Consider the following 27,599-nt stretch of genomic DNA (forward strand, 5'->3'; position numbering starts at 1 on the left):
GGTGCTAGAGTAACCGGGGGATCACTTCATAAATTATACAAATAACCACTGTACTATATACCTAAAACTAATATAAAAACAAAAATATATGTAAAAATAAAAAAATTTAAAAACCCTATGATAACATCAGTTTAAACATTAAATTAAGAGATTAGTTTATTAATTCAAAACAAAATATAAATAACCAGAAAATACATAATTCCATGTAAAACTTCATTTCAAGATAACTAAGCATAAGATTTACATCCTCCCTTTTGTCAATCTTATTCCAAGAACTGACACCATGATTTTTGAGAGAAGTAAAATAAATGAAGTCTTCTTCTATCAAAAAAGATATGAGAAATCTATAACTGTACTGTCTATCTAGAAAAAGCTTATTGTCCTTCTTTCTGGTCATTACTTAAGGCTCTCAGAAGTCTTCCTTAATATCCCTGGGCACTTGGTTTCTTTCTCACCTGTGTGTTCTATTTATATAGTGTCTGCTATTTCTCCTTTATGCTCCAAGAGATAAAAAAAAATGGGATGTGATAAAATAAGTAACTAAAATCAAGATACATACTTTTTGAACCTTGCAAATAAAAAACTAAACCTTGCTACATTAGCTCCTTTCATATTATTTAATAATATAAAATTAATATTTGTTTTATGTTTCTGATATAGATTCCTATTTTTCATGAAACCATGACAGCATTCTAAGTAATTTATATATTATGCTATATGGTATACATACTTGAAAATTAAGGTGGCTGCTGACATTCTTTCTTGCTTTTTGGTGCGCAAAATTGGTTACATCTAATTTTATTAAAATATTGTATCTAATATTTTGAAAATGCTTTTAAAAATTGAGCATTTCATACTCAAAGGGAAAAAAATATGAAAACTGATAGATCCAGAGCCAAGAGTAAACCACACAAAGGTTTTTGGTATCTCTGTGTCATGTCTCAGCATATGAACTTTTTGGCCTATAAGAAATTAAAAAGCTTAACGATTTCAAACAGCTCACAAATAAAAGTTATTTAGCAACTGTCTTTATTTTCTGTATTCTTATTTGAGTGCCTAACTTATTCAATATAGAGGCCCTTGATCAAGGTCTACCTCTATTAATAATCTAAGCTTTAGAAACTCTGAAATAGAATATTGAATACATAAAAGTTCTTGAATATGCTTAGATTTCTAAATATACATATTTATGAATAGAAATTTTCAAGAATTAACTGTAAAAAACAATTATTACAAGTAAAATGGAAAGAAAAAAATTAAGGCTCTGAATTTTAGGATCAAATAAAAACAGAAACCTCTTGAGCCAACTTCAGGCACATCAGTAATTACAAATTTTTGTTTATTTTGGGAAAACATTAGTTTACCAATCCTGACCTTGGAGTGACATATTACTTGATTGCACACCACAGTGTTTAAATAAGTAAAGTGGATTATCTCCTCTTCAAATTTCTGTGGGAATGGAATAGTTAAATAATGTTTATCAAATGCTAACTATATGCCAAGTAATATGCTAAGTATTTTTGATGCAGCATCTCTTGAACTCAATACTTACAACAATGCTAGGATGAAAGTACATTTTTATACAAAGAAACTTAGGCCAATTAACTGAAATGCTTTTCCAAAGTCTCATACCTAGTAAGTTTTGGAGTCAGCATTTTAACCCTGGCATCTTAGCGCCAAAGCTCACAAACTGAACTTTATATAGCTTCCATTCTTTTAAAGATAACGTGAGATTTTGTTTTACTGTTGAAGTATTAGTTCGTTCACTATTTAAAACATTAATTAACAGGAAGAATAGATACTTGGTAGTGTAAACTGTTCAATTGTATTTTACACGGGCTTTACAGTATCTACCTCTTATTTTATTTGCCAAAGAAACCTGAGAGATTACATACAAAGACAAATTTGAAATCTAAAATCAAGCAGTCATGACTTTGCATTATATTCAAAAGCAATTCAAGTTAAAGTGTCATTATCTTATTTCTATAAATGTTTAGGAAGATTGGGTACAAGATATATTTGCTTATTCATATCTATATATATGTAATAGTTGCTGCTCTGAATACATACATATGGGTATATATATACATACATATATACGTATATACATATATATTTTTAACTGCAGCATAAAAATTATGTGTCAAGCTCATCAAAGTTCAGCTCATGGACAAAACTGCAATGTCAGTTCTCCTCAGTAAGCACTGATCCCAGTTCAAAGCCCCAAGCAAGTCCGACCTGGGCACTCTAGATAAAGGCAGCAGGAAAACAGTTAGCCTTATCAAAAAACTGTTGGCTCCTAAGGTGCTCCAAATTAGAAGATAGCCTTCTCACCTTTCAGACATTTCAGATCTTCTCAGGGGAAAGAGAGGCTTCAAGCGAGAGGGAAAGAAAAAAAACACTAAGCAGAGAGTACAGCTGGCGCCTACGGTAGCCGATAAGGGACGCGCGGAGCGGAAGGGTGCGTAATGACGTGATTCGCGCTGCTGTTCAGACGGCAGGGGAAGTTGCGAATGCAAAAATGGTACCTGGTCAAGTCAGACAGGCTGCGATGGTTCGGGAGCTTATGCATGTTCTTCTGTCTTGCAAGCCCAAGACGTGTAGCTTCCTGGAGTGGAGGGACCTCTAAGTCGGCTATAAGAAACAAGCCAGCCTCCACTTCTGCTGAGACATCAAGGACCAAGACAACGAGCTCATCACGCTGGAGCTGACCAGCGGATACATGGAGTTTCTGGACAAATATTTCGGCATCATGTACAAGCTGGGCATCATCTTCAACTTTGAGAAGGCCTACTTCGTCTTGGATGACTTTTTGATGGCGGGTTATGTCCAGGATCCCTTTAAAAAGAATGTGTTGAAATGTCAAGCAGATTGACCTGCTGCAGCAGGAGGATGTGTCGGTGCTCAGTGTGCTGGAGGAGGTGAGTCTGATACATACATATGGGTATATATATACATACATATATACGTATATACATACGTATGCCCAGGCCAGTTGGAGGTGTGAGAAGCTGCTAGAGAGATAGGGCATGAGGCAGGGCTGTTTATCACATGTCTCTCAGAGGGTCCTTTTTTTGGTGGGACCCAGCTGCCCCTCTTCTGCTGCCTTACCTTCTTTTTTTGAAGTCAGCTGTGGGCTCAGGAACCTCAGATGTTCCCTCCCTACACCTACCACCTGTTTTCCCCTTTCTCACCGAAGGTTTTACGAGCTGGGAGGCAGGAACATGTGACCAAAAGAGAGGTGCTATTTGGCTTTCATTCTCTGCCTTTGAAAAATTAATGTTATCTCCAACGTCCACCTGTCCCTTATAACTGTAAACGCATAAATATGTCAGGTTAAAGAGAAAGGGTTTTACGGCTCCTCTCTTTTCTCTGCCCCATAAACTACCTCCACCCCTCTCCCCAAGCAGCCTAGGAAGTTTCCCTGCCAGGGAGGGGAGCTTCTGTGTATTGGGAGGGAATTCATTTTCCCTACTTTGCCCACTTCCCTTCCTTGGCTGCAGTGGGGCTTCTGTCCACTTTGAGGGAGGGAGAGTTGGGGAGGGGAGGGCTGTATGGGAGACTGGGCCCTGTCTCTCTTTCACTCCATGTTCTGGGTGAGGCAGGAGCTTAGGAACTGGCTAGGGGAAATGTCTGACTTTATTTTCTCTCCTCTGAAATAAAAGGAAAAGGATATTGAGGGGAACAGGGTTAGTTTTTACGTAAAGGATAGCAAGGCGGAAAGCCATTAGGGTGTTTGATTTCTTCGTAATAATCTAAATCTCCCAAACTGAAAACTGTGATACATTCTGTTTATCCTTAAGCAGACGAAAATAAGTGCAGACTATGCAAAATTGTGCTCACGATTAAGTATTGCTTTACCATTTTCACTCCACTTTTTTGCTGTGTACTTTCAGTAACATTCTCTATGTGTTTTTTGAGGTCCAAGCCTCAAAAGACTGTGTGTTTCTTACATGCAAAGACAATACTTTTCATATTTTAAAGTCCGACTCTATTGCAATATCAGCACATTAGTAGGAGCACAGTGTTAATACTAAAGGAACTGTTTTTCCTCTCATTCAGAAGAAATGTGGCCTTCCTATACAAACCTCGATTTGCTGTATAGCTATTTTTATTCTTTTTTTTTCTTTTTTCTTTTTGATTTTGTACTCTGTCAGGAGTGTAATGTGGTTGTTTAGGAATAAAATATGCAAGTTGGTTGAATTTTAATCCTGGATCTTCCACTTCTTATCTGACCTTAAACAAATGATTTAAATGTTAACTTTATATTCCTAATGTATAAAATTGCATATTGATACCTGTTTCATAAGCTCATCCTTGTGTTTAATGTATATATAAAATAACACAATACCAGGAACGAAATGAGTTTCCTTGTTTACCTTCTATTGTGCTTCCCAAAATAAGTTACATTCTCAGTGTCCTCATAATGTCAGTGACAAATATTTATTCAGCTCTTGTTTTATTCATTTGGTGTTGTTTCCTGAAGTTTAGGGCACAAGTTGGCAAAACAAAACTACTGTCAGCCAGAAAACATTTAACAATTAGTACCATGAAGCCAATCCCTCTTATCTTTTTCACTTTAAAGTTCCCCTTAACTGTAGTCATATTTATGCAATATTCCCAAACCTTATAATCTCCTATTTCTACCTCTAGCTTTTCTGCACTTCTAAACCAGATCTTGATATCTTTCAAATAGTACCTCTCTATACTACTCCTACTTCTGTCCAGCGCTTTGCTGGTTATTTCTGAATTAGTGCAATAACTTTCTACCTGACTTACCTGCCCCTACCTCATTGCCTCCTAACCCACTGTCCATGCTAATGTCAGGCAATTGTTTTAAATTAATCACATTATTGACCCAATAATAAAATGCTCATGGTTAATTTTTTTTTCCCCAATGCCTTCTATGAAAACTCTAAACATTTTCTCCTGGATCACAAACCTTTTCACAACTAAAACCTATCTTTCTCTGTTGATCATGATGTAGACTACTACTGATGTACTATAGGCAGAGGATGAATGTGCTGTGGTCCCCCAGACCCTCTGCATTCATGTGCATTTGTATGTGCCTGGGACACTGTTTTTCTATTGTTTTGTTGCTGACTTCAATAAGAACTCCATAATGCATTCCAGATATTTCTTCTCCTCTAGTACTTATCCCACAATGTTCCTAATCTCCTATGTGCCTTCCTCTATTGTGGCATCTCTATTATTCTTTGATGGAAGAAGTAACTAGCATGCTGTCTGGCGTATGCTACCTTCAACACTGACCCCTCACCTCTTCCTACCACGATGATCATGTGACTACTAAGAGACATATAGGTAAAATGTGCCATTACCATGTGCCAGACACTATTCTAAGCTCTTTTCATCTGTTTCATTCATCACTACAACACTCTATGTCAAATCCTATAAATGTCCCCATTTGACAGGTCAAGAAATGGAAACACAAAAAGTCAAAATCATTTGTTCATGGTTGTACAGCTAATAAGTGGCAGACCTAAAGTCAAGTTGAGACACTTTGGTCTTGGCCTCTTAACCACTTTAAATTACTTACTGATCATAACTGATCCATTAACTGCTCCAAATGAATGGCTTTCCAAAATTGTAAATATAATTGAAACAATCTATATATTTGAGACAGCACTTCCGTTATATGAAGCATTATATTGTTTTAAGTTAAATAGTTTCATAAAAAAATTAGATTTAGATTAAAAAAAGTCAAATAGACATTTGAACAATTATATAATAAATGTTGTTAATGAAGGCGACTAAAATCTATCATCTTATCTCTAAGTACTTAACCTAAGACTTCAGAATACTAAATGAGTGATAAGGAGATCATATTAGCCTGGGTCTGTGTAGTGGACGTAAGAGTGAGGGAAAGCAAACGAGGCGATGCAAGTTGACTAAAGCATATGAATAGAAAAATGGAGCTATGAGAACAGATTTCAGGTGTAAGGAAAAGAAGTTTGGCATGTTGAAATGCTAAGCATGTCAAGGGAGTGATGGACAGTTCTCGGAAGGTAGGGGAAGACAGGTTTGGGGATAAATTATGAAGAGTATGTCTAAGATTCAGCTAAGGAGTGTACCCTATGTTTTGCAGGATACAAGAGCCAAAGAGTTTTCAAGCAGTTGTTACTGTTTTCAAATAGCTAGTTCCCTGTAAAAACATGGGTATTTCTACAAGGGAAATAAGTGAATCTGACATAATTTTTAACACCTTAGGTTATGTAAATATAGTAAGTATGAATCAGAGTCCAAAATCTCTAGTATGTAAGAAATGTAACTTTGTTTTTCCATAAGCCAAAACTATTTCTATTTTTATGCACTATTCTGCCAGAATGACAGGATTTCAGTTTCAGTCATTTGGGTTTCACACCCTTCTGGGAAAAGTTTTAGAAGATAATTGGAAGGAGAGGCAATTCGATCCTTCACCACTACTTCATAAAGCCCTTCTTGTTTCTGGTGTCAAGCCTGGAACCCCTTTACCGTATTCTTTTATCTTCCTGCATTTCTACCCTTGGCCCTTACTGATGTTATAATTAAATATATAATTATGTAAACATGCCATTCAGTGTCTTGTCTATCCCTCTGGTATATAAACTCCCTGAGGTCAGGAGCAGGATCTCTCTGTACATTAGTGTATTATTATGCTTAATATCATTCCTGGAGAGTTTTAATTTTTGCATACATTTTTAAAAAACAATTAGTAATGAATTAATGAAACTCTAATGGTCAAACTTTTAAGCAAAGTCCAGAGCAGTGGGAGAGTATTTCTGGATGGAAATAATTTAATGCCCATCTATTTACTTTACAGTTAAAAAAATGTTTGACTCGTTTATTTGGTGACATTTTATTGAAAAAATACCTTTCTACAGAAACTAGTTCTTAGACATAAATGTGGAAATAAAGGCAATGAGAAGACACTGAAGCTATTCATTCAGAGTTTGCTATAGCAAAAGAGTCAGCCACCGTCATTTGTGTTTGGTAGAGAATCAAGGGTAGCAGGAGAATGAGAAAGGTTAATAGTGGAAAAAGGAGAAACTTCAGGTATGTTCTGACTGGAGGTCATTGCCAAGGGGAAGCTAGAGGCAGGCTAGCTAGAAGTTAGGCAGTATATTTGGCTTTCTTTGGTTGTTCCCGAGTTGGAATCATAGGGGACCAATAAAGGAGCTGGCAGTCATTGACTAAGTTCCGACATTTTGAGGCCAGTTGCTACAGAGGTGGTGTTTGCTACAGGGGTTGTGGGTCAGAGTTCTTTTTGTCATTTATTGTCTGTCATTAAGCCTTTGTATTTTCAGTCTCACATAGCTCATAACATGTTTTCAAGTCAAGATTAGCTGATAATGGTCCTATAATCATACCTTGTACTTTTATATTCAATCATCAACCCATTCCAAAAATATTTATTAAGCACCTATTTAAATTTATTGAACAGTGCTGGGCAGTGATGATATGGTAGTGAACAAGACAGGCACCATAATACCATGCCTGCTTTCACAGTCCTTGCTATTCAGTTACACAGATCTAAACCAGGAAGCTTCCTTCCTGCTTTATACAACTATGAAAGCATATTAAATGTTGTATTTAAAAATTTAGGTTTTGTGCAGAACTGTTATAACAATTAAGTTGCTTCTCATGCAAGTAATTGAAAACTCTTCCCAGTAATGAGAGAATCTATAAGCTTATGTAACTGCAGCAGTCCTGAATCATTGCAGGCTTCAAGCATGTTTTGATCAGGGCTGTGCTCCTGCTTCTCTGTAATTATGGGGGTTTTACTTTCCTTCATTTGTCAGTTTCAAATTCTAGCTGAACTTGATCATAGTGGTTAATGGCTAAAATAGTTTCCTACCTCACATCCGCTCTATATACCATACAGAAAAAATGAAATCTCTTTTGTAACCAACTACGCAAGAAAAGCCCATTGATTAGATTCTAATCGTATATTAGTTTTCTGTTGCTTTTGTGGCAAATTACCACACATTTAGTAGCTTAAAATAACAACAATTTAGTTTCTTATGGTTCTGGAAATTAGAAGTCTGAAATCAGTTTCACTGAGCTCAAGTTAAGGTGTCTAAGGACTGGCGTCCTCTGGAAGTTCTGAGGAAAGAGGTTCCCTTGACATTTTTGGTTTCTAACGGCTCCTTCCAGTGGTTGCTTGTATGCCTTGACTTGTGGCCCCGTTCTCCACCTTCAGAGTGGATCACTCCAGTCTCTGCTTCCATTATCACATGACCTTCTCCTCACTCTCTGACTCCCCTGAATCCTTCTAATAAAGACTCATATGATTACATTTAGGGCCCAAGGTGATAATCCAAAATAATCTCTATACTTCCAGTCTTGAATTTAATTACATATCTAAAGTCCCTTGTGCCATATAAGGTAACATTCACAGATTCAGGAGATTAGGCCATGGACTTCTTTGGGAGGCCATTATTCAGCCAACTGCAGGTCTCCAGCCTTGCTTTTGCTGATTGAGATAGGTATGGTTTAAATCCTAGATTACAGAGCAAAAAACTGGGAGTATGGTCAAACTTATCTTACCTGTATTGCTGCCCACAGTGGGCAGGGTGGATGCATGTTGAGAAGGTAACAGCTCTGTCCATTTCTGCTGTCATCTGTAAAATTAATGATGAAAGGAACATCTCTACATATGTGTGGGAACCTAGGATAAATCATCAATGTAGAAAATTATGGAGAAAGCTGGACCTTGAACACAATATGAATAGAGAGACCTCTAGGAAAGTTCTGTTTTATTGTTTTTTGAGGAAGAAACATTTGAACTAAGGCTGAGTAACAGAACCACGGAACTGAAAGTTGGAATGAACAGTAAGAACAACAAAGAAACTGGAGGAGGTAATAGGAGATAGGTTAAGTACAGAAATATTTTTATGAATAAGCATGTGTTTAGGGGGATAATTTAAATGTTGGAAGATGAGAGAGAAAATTTAATTAGCTGTATATATGGTGTAGACCTCTCAGTGTTTCTTGCTTACTGTAGCTCTGGCCAGTCAATAAGTATCCTGAACTGGAAGACTAAAATATTGTACTTTATAAAATGAGATGGATTTTTTTGAAAAATTTATGTTTAAATCTGGCATTTAGTGCTTCTCAGTAACAGCAGTGATACTTGATTTTTCAAAGCTAAATCTTGTTTTAAGTCTAAAGTCTAAGAGCTTCAAAGATATTATGAGAATTTCAATTTTATATAAATTATAGTTTTGCCACTCCTACTACTTAAAAAATGTAAGGATCATGAAGGAATATTTCGAAAGGCAAAGATAAATTTGTAAGAATTGTGTAAGTAGAAATAAACATTCTACATATGAAATGTATTTGGAGAAATTTAAAAAGATGTCTATAAGTTCTTAATTCAAAATCAATTTTTTCAAAGTAATTCAAAATAAGGCTTTTATTTATGGGGAAAAACAAATTATGTTTTTCAGATAATTTAATGTCAAAAAATATTGTAGCTTTAATTATTATTTAGCTTCAATGCGAAGTGTTATTGTATAGGCTAATGGTCTATTGTCTAAACTTATTTTTCAGATTAATAAGACAATATTTTCCTCCTAGAAGTTCTAAATATATAAAGAGTTTTTTTCTTATTATTTTCTCAATCAAAGTTACTAAATTCCAGAGACAATCTGCTACGAGACTACTTTTTGGGGGCATTTTTAAATGTCATTGTCATGTTAAAAAACAAACTCTGCACTCTGAATTAAAAAAAACAAAACAAAACAAAAAAACCAGTAAGACGAGTTTATTGCAAGGGTTTCAACCTGCAAACCAGGAATCTCATGGCTATGAGAGCAATAAATTCAAAGTTGCTCAAGAATTTAAGGGGTTTTTGCGGGATAAATGAGGAAGTTATTTGTCTCTTTAAGCTGATTGGTTGCTTGATGGTCTTCCTTGTTTGGGCTAGGGTAGCAGAGTCACCAGAACATAGAAGTCCAGAGATGGTATGAACGGACCTGGCACTGGGAATTGGCTGGTGTCCGCTGCTGATTTCTGGGGAGAGCTGTAAATCCTGGCAGCTAATTAGGTAAGATTAAGTATTTTATTTTATTTTTTTTAATGAGCGTGTGTTGGTCAACTCCATTGGTCCCCCACATAAATGACTCTGTTTTAGTTTTGTTTTTACAGCCACAAAGGATGAGAAGCATTTTTATAGGTCATTCTTTCTTATGTTAACCTAAAATTAATAAGATGAATTAAGAGGTGGTAAGCATTTATTTGGGATTACAGAATAGCAATTCTGAAAGCACAGATTCAGGCAGAAAGGCAGATAGTGTCCCAATTACAGAGTAAAGGCAAGAGATTTTTATGAAAAAATAAAGAAAGGAATAATTACATGAAACGAAGAAAGAATTCCTATAGATGTTAATAAGCTGAGCTGCTCTTGACTACACATGATTGGTTACTGATTCTGTCTTCACATAGAGAGCCCGTAATCATCATTGTGGTCAGGTTGTCCTCTATCCTGCTGGCTTTACAAACAGTTGTTTGTAAACTAATGTTGGTTTGGCCCAGTTTAAAAGGTCTGGCCCAGTCCAAACAGTCCAGAGGTTCATGGAACAAGACAGCCAAGCAGTTCCTCCAGAAGGGCCTCTCTGGCTCTGTTTTAAAATGCTCCATTTATGTCAGCTTTCACAACTGAAGTGGAAGTCCTTTAAAATGAAGTCCCATGATGTGTTCAGATAAAGTACAGGTTTGAAAAGTACTGTGATATTGTGATGTATAATAAGAAATATATATTTGGTCTTCATTCGGGTTTCTGGCACAGAGCTCCTAAAACCTTCGGAATTTTCTGTGATGAGAGCAATCAAGGCATCTTTTGTTATGTTAATGAGGTGACTTTGGAAAGCACCTAAGGATGGGGGCCTTGCCAGTGGAGACAGTCCTGTGAGTAGAGCATTAGAACTTTCAGTCCCACTTTCCTGCAGACTGCCAGAGAGGGAGAGGGCTTCCAGATTGAGTTCTACTGCCCATGGCCGATGATTTAATCAGTCACTCCTCTGTAAATGAAACCTCCCTAAACACCCAAAAGCATAGGGTTCAAAGAGTATCTGGGTTGGTGAACACGTGGAGATTTGGGGAGAGTGGCATGCTCAGAGAGGGCACAAAAGTTCCTCTTTCCCTTACCTTGCCTTATGCATCTCTTCCATCTAGCTATTCCTAAATTATCTCCTTTTATAACAAACTGGTCACCAAGAAGGTTGGCAATATGGGGGAGGGGCAAAACCAAGGGCTATAGTATGAAAGAACTGTTTCATTTTGTGGATTGGTATCATCAATTTCCTGAGGAACCTCTACTAAAATGTATTATGAGTGTAACTAATTTAGGAGCTGTGTCTTTGGTTTTGAATCCTGCAGAATGGAAGAGAATATTTGAGTTGATACAGGACCCACAGCTCACTGTGGAACAGATGGCTATATGTGATCCAGCCCGTCTGGTGGCTAAGAGCCATTGTGAAGTCTATTTACTCCGAAAAGGGGGATTGACTGTTCATCTCCCACTATAAATGCTAAGTAAAAGATCCCAGATGTACTAGCTGATATGCTTCATGTGCAAGCCATGTGGGACTGGCTTTATGATGACCAAGATATTCCCCCAATGAATATGCCAATTACCCGATCATGGTAAATGCTGTAGTTAAGTAGTTCTCTTTCACTTGGCACCACTTACCTTATTGCTGCCAAGGAGGAACAGGTCTGGAAGCCATATGGACTTTGCCCTCGCAGCTTCCCCTTCTGGGTCTTACAGATGTTATTAAAAACATTAAGTTAATTAATAAGAGAATGAGAGATGACAGGGAAAGAAATAAGGTGAAAAAAGAAAATATTGTTAGGAGCAGAACAAAGAGGAAATAGTGGGGGAAGAGTCATGGGACTCATTCCAGCAGGATAGAAATCTCTAGTTACTAAGAAATGAGATGAGTAAAAGAGACATTGATGGGGTTAAGACAAAGATTTTAATACAGCACTACCAAATCTTCAGGGGCCAGTTCCCCTCTTGATCCCCCCAAAACTCAAGGGCCCCAAACAAGTCTGCTCTCCTTACCCCCAATTTGGAAAAATTTTAAACATCAAGGGTGGAGATTGTTATGGAAACCTTACCAGTAATTGCTTGGGGCACCGATTAGGCTGATTAATCAAAATGAAGATTGACAGAAGGGCCAGGGCCTCTGGGCTTGACCGCTTTCTGGAGACCTAAATTCTTTGCACACAAGTAGGGAAGTTCCAGGCCTCATTGCTACTAGAGTCTCACAAACTGTGGTACCAAGATCCATTGGTGAAGCCCTGACTCGGGCTGCAGTTAGGTTGAGAGAATATGAAAATGTAAGGGTCAGGAGGATTATGAAAGTTGGAATGTTTAAACAAGCTTTATGCAAAGAAGTCACATCTCTTTTACCTGAATGGTTTCTGGGAATGAGTATTATGTCTGGCTGGGGAATACTTCTCCTATCTAGTATTGTAAAATCAAAACCTATAGATGAAGTTTTAATAGAGGCTTCAGTTATGAAACAGAAGAGTTGATGGATGTGAGAATAATAGTTGATGGAATTAAAGTGAAAGTGTGTTGGAGAATGGGTATGTTTGAACAGGCTTTATGTGAATTGGTTGCATCTTTTTCCTGATTATATCATAGAGATGGACATTGTATCTCCCTGGGGGATGTCTTCCAGTAATGTCCTTTCATGTAACACTGTTTCATTATAACATAGATGAGATGCCTAGGAACTTAACTCTTGCTTACCTCAATAAGCCTAGATCAGTTATATCATTTTACTTAAAGGCACACTACTGAAGATATTAGGTAAAGACTTATTATGAAGTAAAGCAGAAGGCATGTAAATCTGCCATTCAGGCAGTGTTAATGGGATATACTAAGTGGGAACCAGAAAGATTTCTGGGCCCACACAATGGAGAACAGAAGATGGAGTGCTGGTAGGGGCAAATTCTCTGTGTCATAGCTCTACATGGAGCATAGACTGGGGCTTATAGCAAAACCTGTGAGTGCCTCCCATCAGTGAGTACTGGGACTTTAGACTAGAGGATTTTTACTTGAGGGGCATTTACTTTGTTGCCACCAGACGTTAATAATTGAAGTGGCTGAACGATATAATGTGATCTTAAAATCTAAAATCTGAAATAATGTCCAGGGTGATATCAGAGAAATACTCATTTGGGGATGTTGGTGCCCAGAAGAGTTCCATAAGAAAAAGCAAAAGGTTCATGCAAGATCGCATTTGGAAGGCCACCATTCTGGTTGAGGACAGTAAAAACACACCAGCCCATTAGGCTGAACTGCATTCTTAGAAGTGATGGAAGAATTAACAGTGGTAAAAATCTCCTATGTTTGGGCTTTCATGACTGATGGGCAGTGACCAATGGCCCGGACCCATGGTCAGGCAGGAGGGCAGTGGAAGCCTGGCCTATTAAAGGGATGTCTGGCCTATTAACGTAGGATATGTTGATGCCCATTCGAAGAATCTCCTTTCAGGTTCAGAAGGTGATTGGAATTTACAAGCAGATATTTCTGTGTGCTCACTTAAGATGACTGCTTGGGTACTTGAAATGAATGGACATGGTGGAACTGTAGCGATGCAGATACAGGCTGAATCTAAACACATCCCTCTTGCATCCTCTGAGACACAAATGCCAATAAGAACTGTTCTGTCTGCCAAGAGACACAGAGACTGCAGATGGCTATGTGGCAGATTCCCTGGTAGGAAGCCCTTGATCATAGCTGGCAAGCGAGACTGATGCTGATATCCTTGAATGGGGGTCGGCGGGGGGGTTGCTATAAATGGGTCCTGACAGGAATAGGCACTGACTCTGGACTGGGCCAGCCTTACCCAGTGGTAGATGCAAATGACTAAAATAGTGTGAAAGAGCTGGAACAAATGATATTATACCTGTTTGGAAGGCTGACCATCATTTCTTCAGACCAAGTAACACACTTTACAGCCCATAATGTTCAACAGTGGACAGAGAATTGGAACATTGGTTATCTAAAACAGGTAGATAAAAGCATGAAGGGCTGCTTACATGCCTTTATGAGTGTGTGCTCACACTCAATGTGAACATGATTGGGGCTAAGAGAATGTCCCCACTGGATAGATTTCTCTGTTTTTTTGTTTGTATGTTTGTTTGTTTGTTGTTGTTGTCATTGTTTTGGATCTAAGAAGCGTGTGCAGAAGAATGATGGCATTTGTTTCTTTCCCACATCATCTCAGCTTTTCTGCCCCCACACTTGATGCAGTGGTCATAGGACCAGCACTGCAACTACAAGGATTAGAAACAGGGATGATTCTTAATCGGGGAATTGTGATTTTAAGCTTTATGTCAGAATTTCTAAGGGCCTGATTGGGCAGGATGTGACTTCACCTCGTCTGGAAAAATTAGGGTTAATAGTGAAGACAGCCCACTAGTTCTACACCTGTGTAACCTTACTCCGTGTGAATAAAAGTGAACTGAGCAGGATACACTTGCTAAACTAGTGCTGCTGCCTGTAATCTAGACAAGCACAGTGGTGAACATAATGCACCTTCCAAAGGAAAAGTTTGGGTATAAATGAAGAGAAGGAAGTATCCATAGTAGCTATGGGTAAAGAAATGAGTAAGTGGGTTATGTACTGAGGGAAATCCAATTTTACTTTAATATCTCAAAAGAGACTCAAAGAAAGAGATGATATTGTCTCTTGGCTCAGTTATACCAGATGCTAAAATGATGATGCCATATATTGTGTTACTGCTTTTGGAACTTGACAAGGCGCAATGGCAGCCTGCAAACCTGAGTGATGTTCTGGGAGATATTCTGTTCATAAAATGTATTGATGACTGGACCAACTGTTAATGACTAAATGGAACTCTAGTAATGTGCTTGTATCTTTTGACTTCTATTTTTCAGGCTACATCTACTATAAGGAGCAGTAGATAAAGGGCGAGATGGGGAGAGAATAAACTAGTACAAGAATATAAAAATATTTGTGATGGCTTTATAGGACAGATGAGTTATTTCTTTAAATCTATCCATACCCCACACCAGCTTCTCTGAATGCATGTTTGTGTAGATACTATCGCTCTATATGTTCTATAAATGCTGCACCAATTATAAATACTCTGACAAGTAGACTCTCTTTTTACTATAAGGGATCCATGTTCAAAGACCATGTGGTGGGCTGCGATATTATGATTTATAAGAAATATATATTTGGTCATTCAGATAACCAAAGCACATTTCTCATCTATATTTGGTCTTCATCCAAGGTTTCCAGCTCACAGCTCCCCAAACCCTTGGAATTTCCTGAGCAATAAGAATAATGGTAGCATCTTTTGTTATAACATTTGATCTCTTGTCTTCTGTTCCTGAAATTGCTTCACAGGTATAAAGGTGAAATGGGTGTCTTATTATTCATAACAAGACCCTGTTTACCTCAAATAGATTTATGTTAACGAGATGACTTTTGGAAAGCACCTAAGGAAGAAGGGCTGGTTTCCAGGGGAACCAATCAGAAGGGATAGTTAGAACTATCAGTCCCACTCCCTGATGTCCAGGGAAGGGAGAGGAGCCAGAGGTTGAATCAGCCACCACTGGCCAATGATTTAATCACTCATGCCCATATAGTGAAACCTCCATAAAAACCTAAAGGTGGGGTTCACAGAGCTTCTGGGCTGGTGAACAGGTGGAGAATGGCATGCTCTGAGAGCACGGAATGATCACACCCTTCCCATATACCTTGCCTTACTCATCTCTTCTACTTGGCAATTCTTGAAGTTATATCCTTTTATAATAGTAATTAACAAAAAAAAAATGGGTAACCTAGTAAGTAAAATGTTTCTCAGAGTTCTGTGAGCTGCTCTAGCAAATTAATTAAATCCAAGGAGAGGGGGTCCTGGGAACTTCCAATTTACAGCCGGTGGGTCAGAAACACAGGTAACAGTTGGGACTTGGGACTGGCATGTGAAGTGGAGGGCAATTCCCTTTACCTGTTGAATCTGATAGTATCTCCAGCTGTGGAGAAAACCTCACACCCCCACATTGGAATTGGGTGCAGAACCCATTAACTACACAGTATGTCATATTTTTAGTGACTCACAATGTACATTATCATATTCGGGGATCTAAGAAATTCTGAATTAAGTAAATCTATTTAACTCTGTTTAACCTATGGTTTAACAAAATTATATGTGCCTAAAATACTTTTTCCCTTTCGCGTCTTATATTTCACAGATATCTTAACCATTTGGTTTTAGCCTTCCCTCCATATGACACTCTTTATAAATTGAATGCCCCTGAAAATTAATTGCATCTTCCAAATGCTTGGCTTCATGAGTCAGAGTCTGGGTTTGGAGAAGAGCTGGAGGATTCTAGTTTCTACCCTTCACTGCAGTGTTTACCATATGTGCTCCATGGCTGCTTTTGTGTTGACTAGTTCATTGGGCAATAAGCCTAGCTCAGGAGATTAGAGAAAGAATGTGATCACAGTAGTAACATTCTTTTCTCCAAATTTAGTATAGCATTTAGCTAACTACCTTTTGAGTTGGAAGAGGAGAATAAAAATGAATAATTATTATCTACTGCTAATGATTGCTCTGGACTCTGTGTTGCATAAAAGCCAAAGACAGTATATTTATAACAAAAGAGATAGATGCCATGGGTACTTTTTACTATTCTAATTCAGTTTCTAAACCAAAAGCAAATAACATGTTTTTAGGACATCTGAGCATTAATGTACTATGAGAATATCATTACTGGAAAAAGAAACTATAAATAAAATAAAATAACTCTATGAGGTTTCAAAATGGCTTTTAAACAATATAGGCAAACATAGATTAGACCCATGGAAAATGAACAAGGACCATATGAATAACAGCGCATGCACAAAACAGGAAGACTTGAATTCTAAGCAGCTTAACAAATATGTTTTGCTGCTCCGTGCATAGTAGGCAAAAGATCTTTTGAAAATATTAAGGAGGTCTTTCACTTTAAAAAAAAATAGATAAGTATTGACCTAAAGATTTTTATTCTGGCTTTCCAGATGAATAGCTTCTTAACTCTCTGTGTTGTAAAACTAAAATGAGGGTCTTTAGTGTTCCATGAAAATGCTTTCAGATTTATGTGGTGTATTCTATACTCTATATTAACTGAACCCTTGTAATAATAAAGTATAATTACACTTATTTGGGGAAATATTTACAAAAAAAGGTCTAAATGCTACAAAATTAAAATATGGGATGAAAGGTATGATGACTATTCATGATAATTCCTCAAGAAAGTATCAATCAATTCCTACTTATATGAAAATGATAATAAATTTATAAGTTCCCAAAACAAATATTTTTTTAAATTAAAAGATTGGAGTATTCTGTGAAACTTCCTGGAGAATAAAATTTACAAGACCCAAAAGCAGTGTACAGAAATATTTATTTTTGAACATAAATTTCTAGCTAAGAAATTTTAAAATTGGTAAATTATTCATAGGCAAAGAAGAGGAGGGAAATACATACCATATCATTGAAATAGTCTGTTCAAATTCTTAACTATCCATAGCTTCATACCTGCACCAAAAATAGAATTAGTCTAAAAGCAATGCATTAATTTTGATACTACATGAAAATTTAAAAACATTAGCACATGCACAAGCATATATACATGCACATATAGATACCAGTATTTCCACATATATCTTGCTCTTTCAGACTTTATAGTTTCCTGCTTGATTTTTTTTAACCGAGCTCTGTTACATGATTTCTATATGTTATGGGTTGAATTGTGTCCCCCCGCATCCCCCCCACGAAAAAGAAGATATGTGGAAGTTCTAATCCCTGTTACCTCTGAATGTGACTTTATTTGGAGATATTATCTTTGCAGTTGTAATTAAGAGCAAATTAAGATGAGGTCATACTGGGTTATGGTGAGCCTGTAATCCAATATAAACAGTATCCTCATAAGAGAGAAGAGACACACAGGGAGAATGCCATGTGAAGACTGAGGCAGATATTGGAGTGTTGCATCTAAAAGCCTAGGAATGACAAGGATTGCTGACTGTCACCAGAAGGTAAAAAGAAGTCAGAAAACAGATTCTTCATCAAAGCCCTCAGAAAGAACCAGCCCTGCTGATCACTTGATTTCAGACTTCTCTCCTCCAGAGTTATGAGACAGTAAATTTCTGTTGTTTTGAACAACCAATTTTGTGGTACTTATGACAGCAGCCCTAGAAACTAATATAGTATGTGACCAAGACATATGAAAGTTTGAGAGGACTCCATCTCTGTTGTTTTTAATTCTAATACAATTTAAAGGGTCACGTTTATTATGTAATTTAATTCAAAATTTAGGTATTACATTTTAAACGTAATATCAAACTTATTAAGGATTTCTCCTTTTACCTAATGGGAGGGATATATTCTAAAGTATTTGTCTTCTTGAAAACATCAAGTAAATGACCCTGATAACATTAGAACCAGGAGGGCTATAATGTGTAAAGGATTGATCAGAGAATTTGAGGTCAGTTAAATATGAGTTTGAATTTATATTTCGCCTTTCTTTAACTCTGCTAATTTTGGCAAATCTTTTTGAGTTTCCTGTCCCTCATCTGGCTCATGATATTGTTGACAAGATAAAGTATATCAGGTTAAAAAGATTTCTATGAAAGTATTGTGATTTATCTTCCCATTTTTTCAATAAAGAAGGGAAAGTAAACATTTTTATTCTTAAAGTGGAGTAAAAAAACGGTGTTCTAATATTTTGATTTGTCACAATTTGTGTCAATCGATATATCTCACAGGCAGAAAATGATGCTTCATGCTCAACAAGATATTTCCCAATAACAAAAAAAATTCTTATTCACATAGGAGATAGCATTTGAATATCATTGACCTCTCTGGTCTTTATAGCATGTTTCTTGAACTTATACCCTTCTAAAGAAATGCCAGGATACCAGAAATAACTTGTGTGACATTATTGTTTTACCTTAACAGCTTTTGCAATGCCACTAAGGTGGAACGAGATCACTGGAATTCAATTCACCTGTCTTTGTAGCACTGTTTTGAACCTTTGTCACAGAAATGGTTTGATTTTTAACATATGGGCTCACAATGTTGAACCTGTTGAAAGTTTCCAGAACCATAAGTCTGAACAACTCTTCTTCACATCATTCATAGCAAATCATATTACTTCAGTGTATCATGGAACCACACTGGAGTTAAAAAAAAAGAACAACAAAGATTGTTTTTGCTTTTATAGCTTTTGCTTTCACAATTCAAGAGTAAATCAACAGTGAACATTTGGTTTGCCTGAGGCAAACATGAAATCAGCTTGCCTGTTTAAAGCTTATATTGTCTTTTGTTCTTATCTTATAACTCTTCAAAACGAGCACTGGCTCTCTAGTCTTGAAGACTCTGAGTCCCAGTGGTTGTCCTCACTGAATTTATTCATTTCATCAAAGTTATACAAAATTCAGCTGTCCAGTTGTGTATTTGTGAGGAATATTGGTAATAAACTTCAAAATAAAGCCAGAGAGAAGAATTCATTTCAGCACACAAATAATTTCTTCTATAGTGAATGCTGTTTTTACGCAGACACAGAGAGTTGCCTCCATGAGGGCATTTCTCTCCCTAGGAAGAAGACAGGTTTGTTGAGGGAAAACCATCTGATTCAGCATATATTTGAGCAGACAGGCAAGCAAACTCTTATTCGGGGTGATTTTCTTACCAACAAACTCTGAGTGTCCCCCTTGAATGCCAGATTCAAATTTTCTAGTGAAAAAGAAAACTCTCAGGAAGGTGGGAGGGATCAGAATTGGTTGAGCCATCTTTGGAAATGGATCGTCTAGCCCCAATCCAGGTACTCTAACTGATGCCACCTAGAACAGAGCCACAATTACCCTAAAGTTTTGATCAAAGCACAGATACGTAAGCAAAAGAAACAATTCTTCTTGTAAACCCATAATTGTATGAACTAACAGAAGATAGCTAGAGCACTGACAGTATCTGCTAGAGATGGTCAAGTAAATCCATGTTGTTTATTAACATTCAAATTACATGGGCCATCCACACACAGATATTCCTCTACCGGACTTCATAGAACTACTGGGCTCAGTTAATCTGCACTGAGTACACTTCTAGTAGCCAGACATTTGGCTGCAGTTGCTTTTGTTATGATTCTGTAGAAAACCAGCCCTCTACAATTCGAGAGCCCTGCTCATTACTGTGTTGATTTTCTGAAGCCACAGTGGTCTTTCAATAGAAGACAATACCACATCTCCTGAATCATTTCTAGGTAGCGTCCTTCAAACAGATGGTGGCTGTTTAGTTTACACTTCCATGCACAACCATATTGCCTAAGTTTTCCCTCTATGCCAGAGATGATCGTCTCAGTAGAGTATTCCAGAGCAGCCACATGTTATAGTAGAACTAGCCCTTTCTAATTTCCTTTCTGACCCTGGTGCTGAGGCTGAATTAACTGTCCTGACTCCATGTTCCCTTATGGTCATTTTCATTATGCATTCCCAATATCTCTCAGGATAAACTTTTTCATCATACATGTCCTAATAACATTAAAATATAAAGAAAGAATGCTTACTCCTTTACTCTCATGAGATCCCTTGGCTTTGCACAAATTTGTCTGTCCCTCCACAGTGACCTTCTAGTGTTTCTTACTGAGGGGCTATTAAGAGGAATTATATTAATGACATAAATTTGGTTCTTATATAAACTCCAAATGTACTCATGATTCTTAAAAGCCAACTTGCTAATGAATGCTATTAGTCATGAAGGAACAGGGCATGAGGATGTAAGTAAATTGCTTTCATATTCACCAACACTATTAGAAAAACAAGGTGACATTTTTTTCTATCAATAAAATATCAGTTTTATAAAGTAGAAGATGCAGAGAATAATTACTCATCCAGATGTTTGGTATATCTGATTTATTTTCTAAAATATTTACTGTTCACCTACTTTGTGCCAACATTGCACTGAGTGCTGGATGGATAAAGACAAACAAATACAGCTCCCGTCCTTATGAGCTTACAATGTGGAAAGGAAAAGAGAAATACAGTTAGTCAGCCACTTAATAAAATAGTAGAAAGTATGGCAAGTGCCATTAAGCAAGGAAGAAATTTCAGATTAAGACTAGAGAGTAACAGAAGCCAGCCAACTCTGGAGAAAGTGTTCAGGGAAGACCTTTCAGAAATTACATTTATTCAGAGATCTAATGGAATCAAAGGATAAAAGCAAGAAAGAGAGAGTCCCAGGCAGAAGGATAACGCTGTGTGAAGACTCATATATTGCAAGGAGCTTGGAATAACATTGAATCTGAAAGCAGCCGGTGTGTCTGAAGCACTGTGCTAGAGATCAGTTAGAGTGCCCTGCGGAGTTCAGAAGATACAGGGTCTCCTTGGGAATGATAAGAAATGTCAAGAAAAAGCAGAGGACAGAGTTTGTTGTCTATGACAGTTGTCCAAGTGAGAGGCTAAATATTTTTAATTGGGAATTATCATTCTTTATTTTTCTTCTGTATTCAAATTTATTTTTGACTCAGTAGATACAGCTTGATGTGCACTGCGGCTGTGCAAGGCCAGTGAAGTGATAGCAAATCACATGTTCCATCATGATTAAGAGAAATCGATGAGTTTTTTCATTTCTGAATTCCATACCAGAAAGTTACTCCAACATTGTGGGAAATGTGGTTCAATGATTATTAGAACTACAATTAAAGCCATTGTATTAGTGCTAAATGGGTATAGACTTCAATTCTTATTTGAAAACTTGGCATAAATACATTCATAATATACAGAAAAAATATATAGTACATGACACTTTCTTTTTCCCTAGAGCTCAGATTGATGTGAATGAATACAAATTAAATGTTAAAAGTTATTACCAGAAGAGAAATTTTCTGTTAAAACAAATATATCAAAGGACAAGAAAGTAATGACTTCCTTGGCTTATATTTTTTGTTTAGCCATGACTGACTATAATTTTATTTTTTTCAATAGTAACTTTATTTTTTTTTATTTTCAAAGAATTTATAAATTCTTTTCATGAATAACTATGATTATTTTGATTTTATATCAAAGTTCAATATACAATGCATTTCTTAGCTATTGATATACAAGTTTTGCCATTAGATGTATTCATTCAAAGTGAGATTAGCATAAGAGTTTTTAAGTTTTTACTTAATGAATTCCATATTGGTTTAACAGCTCTTAATTAACAAGCAGCTTTCCTCTTTCAAAGCTGCACAGTAGTTTTGTAACTTCAGTACTACATCATCTTGATCATAATATAGTAATTTAATACTTAAAGCTACAATTATTTTCAAAGTCAGTTTTATTGATAAACATGTTTACCTATATATATATATACACATACACACACATATATATACACACACACATATATTTATACACACATACACACACACACATATATATGTAATTTGAAGTCTAAAGTATATTTAGCTGTAAATATGCGTAGCAATTTACTTTCCTGGAATTCTCATCTGATATTCTCCCTTCTTTTTGATGAAGGTATTAAAGAATTTATTGTCTGTAAAGGACACTCAATTAGGCTTTATTCCGAGATGAGAACTCAAGGATTTGAACATATGAAAAAACACATCCAGGCTATATGTATGTTGGAGGTGAGAGAAAGGACATTCATGTTATCACATAAAACTGTCAAGTTGAAGGGTTAGAAATAGGACAGGATTATTGGGGATCCAATAACAGAATAACGAAATGATGTAGTGATGTACAAATAGATCAATCTGGCAGTTCTGAAGTATTGTAGGAAACATTAAAGTCTCCACAAGTCTTCTTCTACAGGCTGATGAGTAATGCAGGCTCTTACGCTCACTCCAATAACACTGCCTAAAAGTCGGCAGCATTGTCTTAGGCGTTCTATGTGGAATGTGTCTCTTCTCTTACCAAAACAACCTCTGAAGCAGACCTTCACAGTAGCTAGAATCTAAAGTCACCTATACCAACCAAATGCTTGGGACATCTTCCCCATTTGTCAGGTTAGATTATCGGAAAGCTTGATATAAAATAGTGACTTTTCATTCTAAAATAGTCTGCATAATGTTCAAATCATTGTGCTTCACGTTAAGAGAAAGACCCCTGAAACGAGTATAGCTATCAGTTTTAGATGCCATATAAGATCTGGTCTTACACCTGTCACTGGTCTAGAACCTGTATGTAGTATCATTTCTTAATGAACCAGATGATAGACCCAGGCTTAAAGTGTTTGAACTTTTTTTCTGTTTGTTCACTTGTATCCCTTTGCTATAGAATTTGAGGTAACAATTATATAACTCATGTGGGCAAATAGGAATAAAAAAGCTATACCCAAAGGATTCTCCTCAAGCTAGGCTGAAGAGTAGCCTTGTGTCACAGTTTCTTTAATTGCACAATAAAATGCTCAGTCTTTTTAAAAGTCTATAGTGCACTGTATACTCTGCCTGAATTGTCTAGAGGGGACACTGAGGAATATATTCTCCAAAATAAAGAATGAGAAAGGAGACATCTCTGAAAATCCTACAGGCAGTAAAAGACTATTGAGAAATGTTATGGACAAATTAATGAAAATATATGTGACAACGGAGATGTAATGGTTAAGTTCCTTGAAAGACATAAACTAGCAAAGCTTACTCAAAAAGAGAATAGCCCTATATTTATTAAATGAATTGAATTTGCGCTTAAATATATTCTAACAAAAAAAAATTTTAGGCCTAGATATCTTCACTCATGGGTTGTGCCAAATATTTGAGGAAGAAATAATACTAGTTTTATATAAACACTTTAAAATAATTGAAAATGGGAGCACACTTCCCAACTCACTCTGTGAGGCTAGCAATATTCTGGCATAACCAGGAAAAAAAAAAAAAGACGATATAGGAAACTAATTCATGAGCATTGTTGCAAAAATTCTCAACATAATTTTAGTTAAATAAATCCACCAGTTTATCATGACTAAGTGGGGATCATCTCTGAAATGCAAAGTTGTTTTAGAATTTAAAACTTAAGCAACATAATTCACCATACTGACTAAAAAAAAAAAATGATATGATCATCTTAATAAATGCAGAAAAAGAATTTTATGAAGTCCAACATTCGTGACAAAAACTCTCAGCAAACCAGGAATAGAAAGCGACGTAACCTGATAAAGTCCATTTAGGAAAAACCTACAGTAGAGTATTACATCATACTTAAATAGTGAAAGGTTGAATAACTTTCCCCTAAGATTATTAAGGAGATGAGAATGTCTGCTCTCACTTTATATGGATATTTTTATTTTATTAGGGGCACGCTTTTTAAAAAAAATGATTGAATTATAATAAAGGCATAATTACCCATAGTTAAATTAAACAGTTGTATAATTTTTCACTGGTAAACAACTTGAAATCATCACCCCAATCAAAAAAACGAGCAGATCCATCACCCACAAAAGATTTCATGTGACCTGTTGTTATCCAATCTTGTCTCCCCAACTCATCTACATGCAAACACTAATGTATTTTCTGTCATCATAGTTCAATTATGTCCTCTTGATGAATTACCCCTTTATCATTATGAAATTACTCTTTTACCTAGTAATATTCTTTTCTCTGAAATACACTTTGATAGTAATATGTCCATCTGTTATGTTAGCATGATAATATACATTCTTCTGTCTTTTTACTTTTAACTCATTTGTGGTTTTATATTTGATATTGGTTTCTTGTAGCACTTAGTTGGGTTTTGCTTTTTTTCTTCAATGTGATGACTTCTGTCTTTTAATTGGTGTATTTAGACCTCAATTTCATGGTTGGTTTCAACATACTATCTTGCTGTGTGGGGGGATGCTACTTGTTTCATCTATTCTTTGTTCTCCTTTTCATCTTTTTCAGTCTTGTATTAGACAACTAAGAAAAATTACATTTGGCCACATATTTACAATTTCCTGTTCTCTCCTGTGTGAACCCCAGGAAATGTTCTCATCCTCCTATCTGGGGATTGTTTCACCGGCTTCTGATCATTTCCTCATGCATAGTCTATGATCAAGTTCAGGGTAAGACTCAGTTGGATCTCTGAAGATCTCTGGAACTCTGTTTCTCTGTGAAACTCCTCCTGGAGCTCTTCCCTGTGAGTTCTAGCTACTACGGTCTCCCCAGATTCTAACCACTGTCCCTTCAACTCAGGTGCCTACCAGGATGGCTCTGTTCGTATTTCCCCTCCCTGTGCTGCAGACTGGAACCTCTTGTCCTTCAGGAATCATTTTCCTCTGCTGCCTTATGTCTAATGCCTGAAACTGCTGTTTCACATATTTTCTAGTTTTTCATTTGCTTAAGTCGTGAGGGTAGACCCATCCTCTGTTACCTCCTTATGGCTAAAAGCAGTTAGTACACACTATTTTAATATCTAGAGAAAATACAAAGTATAAACTCATTACCTTCTTGATATTATTGAAAATCTTTAGATTAGTGCTTCTTCTCTGAAATATGTTTTGGAAATCACAGATAGCCTTCCAGGAATTATAATTCAATGACTGCTGTTTATTTTTTCCTGACTTATAGGGGATGGTTAACATCAACACAAGGATTCACAATGTATTTCCAGAGAACCTGGAGTTCAGATCATTATTACAAATACATTATTAAAAATAGCATAATTTTTATGTACTAACTATGGATACTAGTGTGGATAAATATGGTAAATATATTTGTCAACAAAATTCCTAAGAAAATATTAAAAGACTTTTGGCTTGTTTTAATTGAAAGTGATTAAGGAAGAGAATAGGTCAAGATCTATTCAATGGTTCTATACTGTTAAAATGATGTAGGCTTTAAAAAAAAATAAATATGAAGGAAGTTAATGTACATGAAAAAGTACTCATGGATTTTAAAGTCTATGTATGAATGGCAAATACTAAGAATTTTTTTGAAGAAAAATAGAAAAGGGAAGAAATTGAAATTTGCAAATGCATTTCATATTAGTCAATGTTTGAGGATCACAATCACTGAAAACTATGTGCTTATTCAATAAAATTTACTTTAGAGTATAAGGGTAGATGGAGTTGTAATGTTTGCTAATTTTAGCAGACATTAGGAGAACTCTAGAAAGTTTGGCCAAAAAAATTAAAAGAAATGTTAATAAAAGGAAGGATAATGATTTTTTATTTCTAAGACTCTAATGAAAATTTTTTCTCATGGTTGCCTGAAAAGTAACTGACAGTTTCCCTTGGTTTACATCTTTAAGCTTTTATATCTCTGAAATACAATTAACTCAAAACTAAAAAAAATTATAAATAATTTTAAATAACTTTTTCTCACATATTTGTGGCTCTAATGTCTGTATATTTTAGGGTCAAGTAATGTTGCTTTGTCAAAGAGATCCTGAAATACAGTGGTTTATACAACATAAAATTTAATATCTCTCTCTCATAACAGTTTTGAAATCATTGGTCCTTCTTTGTTCCTCAGGGACCAAAATGTCAAATAATTACTTCATAGTCCTCTATAATGTTATCTTTATGATTCAAACCTATATCTGGGTTCCAATAACTGGGGAGAAGGAAGTTTGCTTCAAGGAAGCATGCCTATGTCTTAAGTCCTAGACCTGTAATTAGCATTCATCACCTCTGCACATAGTCCAATTAAGTCAGAACTTAACTCACCAGTAATGAGAAGGCTTGAAAGTATCTGGTTAATTAGCCTGGACAAGCCAAAATACAATGGAAAAAGGAAAGAAATTTTGTTAGACATTTAACAGTCTCTACTATAATTCTATATGTCATGTCATTAACTCCCAAATTTGTGTCTCTAGTTGTGAACTCTCTTCCCACTGATCAACTAAACTGTCCTTTCAATAGCTTCCCTTTATGTTTTATAGATATATAAAAATTATTATGCTCAATTAATTTTCATCCTGCTATACTCACTGACCTATCTCCATTTATGGTACTCCAGTGCTCAGATCTTTTAAACAGAGGGAGTTTTGTTTTTTAATTTTTTCTTACATATATATTGAAAGGAACCAGAGACCTTTGGAATTTAGGCCCCAAACCTGAACGATCTCCCCATTTTACACAAAGAAAAGCAGAGTCTGTATAACCTGAAGGTATCTTCAGGGTCTGGCTCTCCATCATCACCAGGACTTCATTTTTTCATTTCTTCTCATCACTTTGCTACAACTACACCTGTTTTTCTTTTTCCTCTGCTGTTTTTATAATGCTTCTTTCCCTCTCTCACTTTACAGTTATAGAACTGGCTATCTGCATCGTCAAAATGTGCTTCACCTAGACAGATTCATTCATTTATTTATTTTTTTATGTTTTACCTCTTTGATGATGTCCAACTTGATCCCATGTTAAAATTGCAGTCTAATACTCTCTATCAACATTCTCTGTTCCTCTTAACCCAGATTCGCTTTTTCTTTTATATCATTTATAACGTAGAATATAATTTAGTTACCATATATATTATTGCCTGTCACTAAAATGTAAGCCTCAGGTAGGCTAGAAACTTTATTGTTCATTAACGTATCTTAGAACAAATAATAATGTTTAGCATATAAATAGTTCTCAGTAAATATTAATTGAAGT

At 36.1% G+C, this 27,599-nt stretch overlaps 1 pseudogene; it reads left to right on the plus strand.

Moving 5' to 3' along the window:
• The first annotated feature begins 2,468 nt into the window (after positions 1-2,468).
• LOC120621495 (AP-1 complex subunit sigma-1A-like) overlaps positions 2,469-27,599 on the plus strand; it is a 113,406-nt pseudogene continuing 88,275 nt past the window's right edge.

This window comes from Pteropus medius, unplaced genomic scaffold, assembly GCF_902729225.1.
Source record: "Pteropus medius unplaced genomic scaffold, Ma_sr-lr_union100, whole genome shotgun sequence".
In the NCBI taxonomy this organism is placed as follows: Eukaryota; Metazoa; Chordata; class Mammalia; order Chiroptera; family Pteropodidae; genus Pteropus; species Pteropus medius.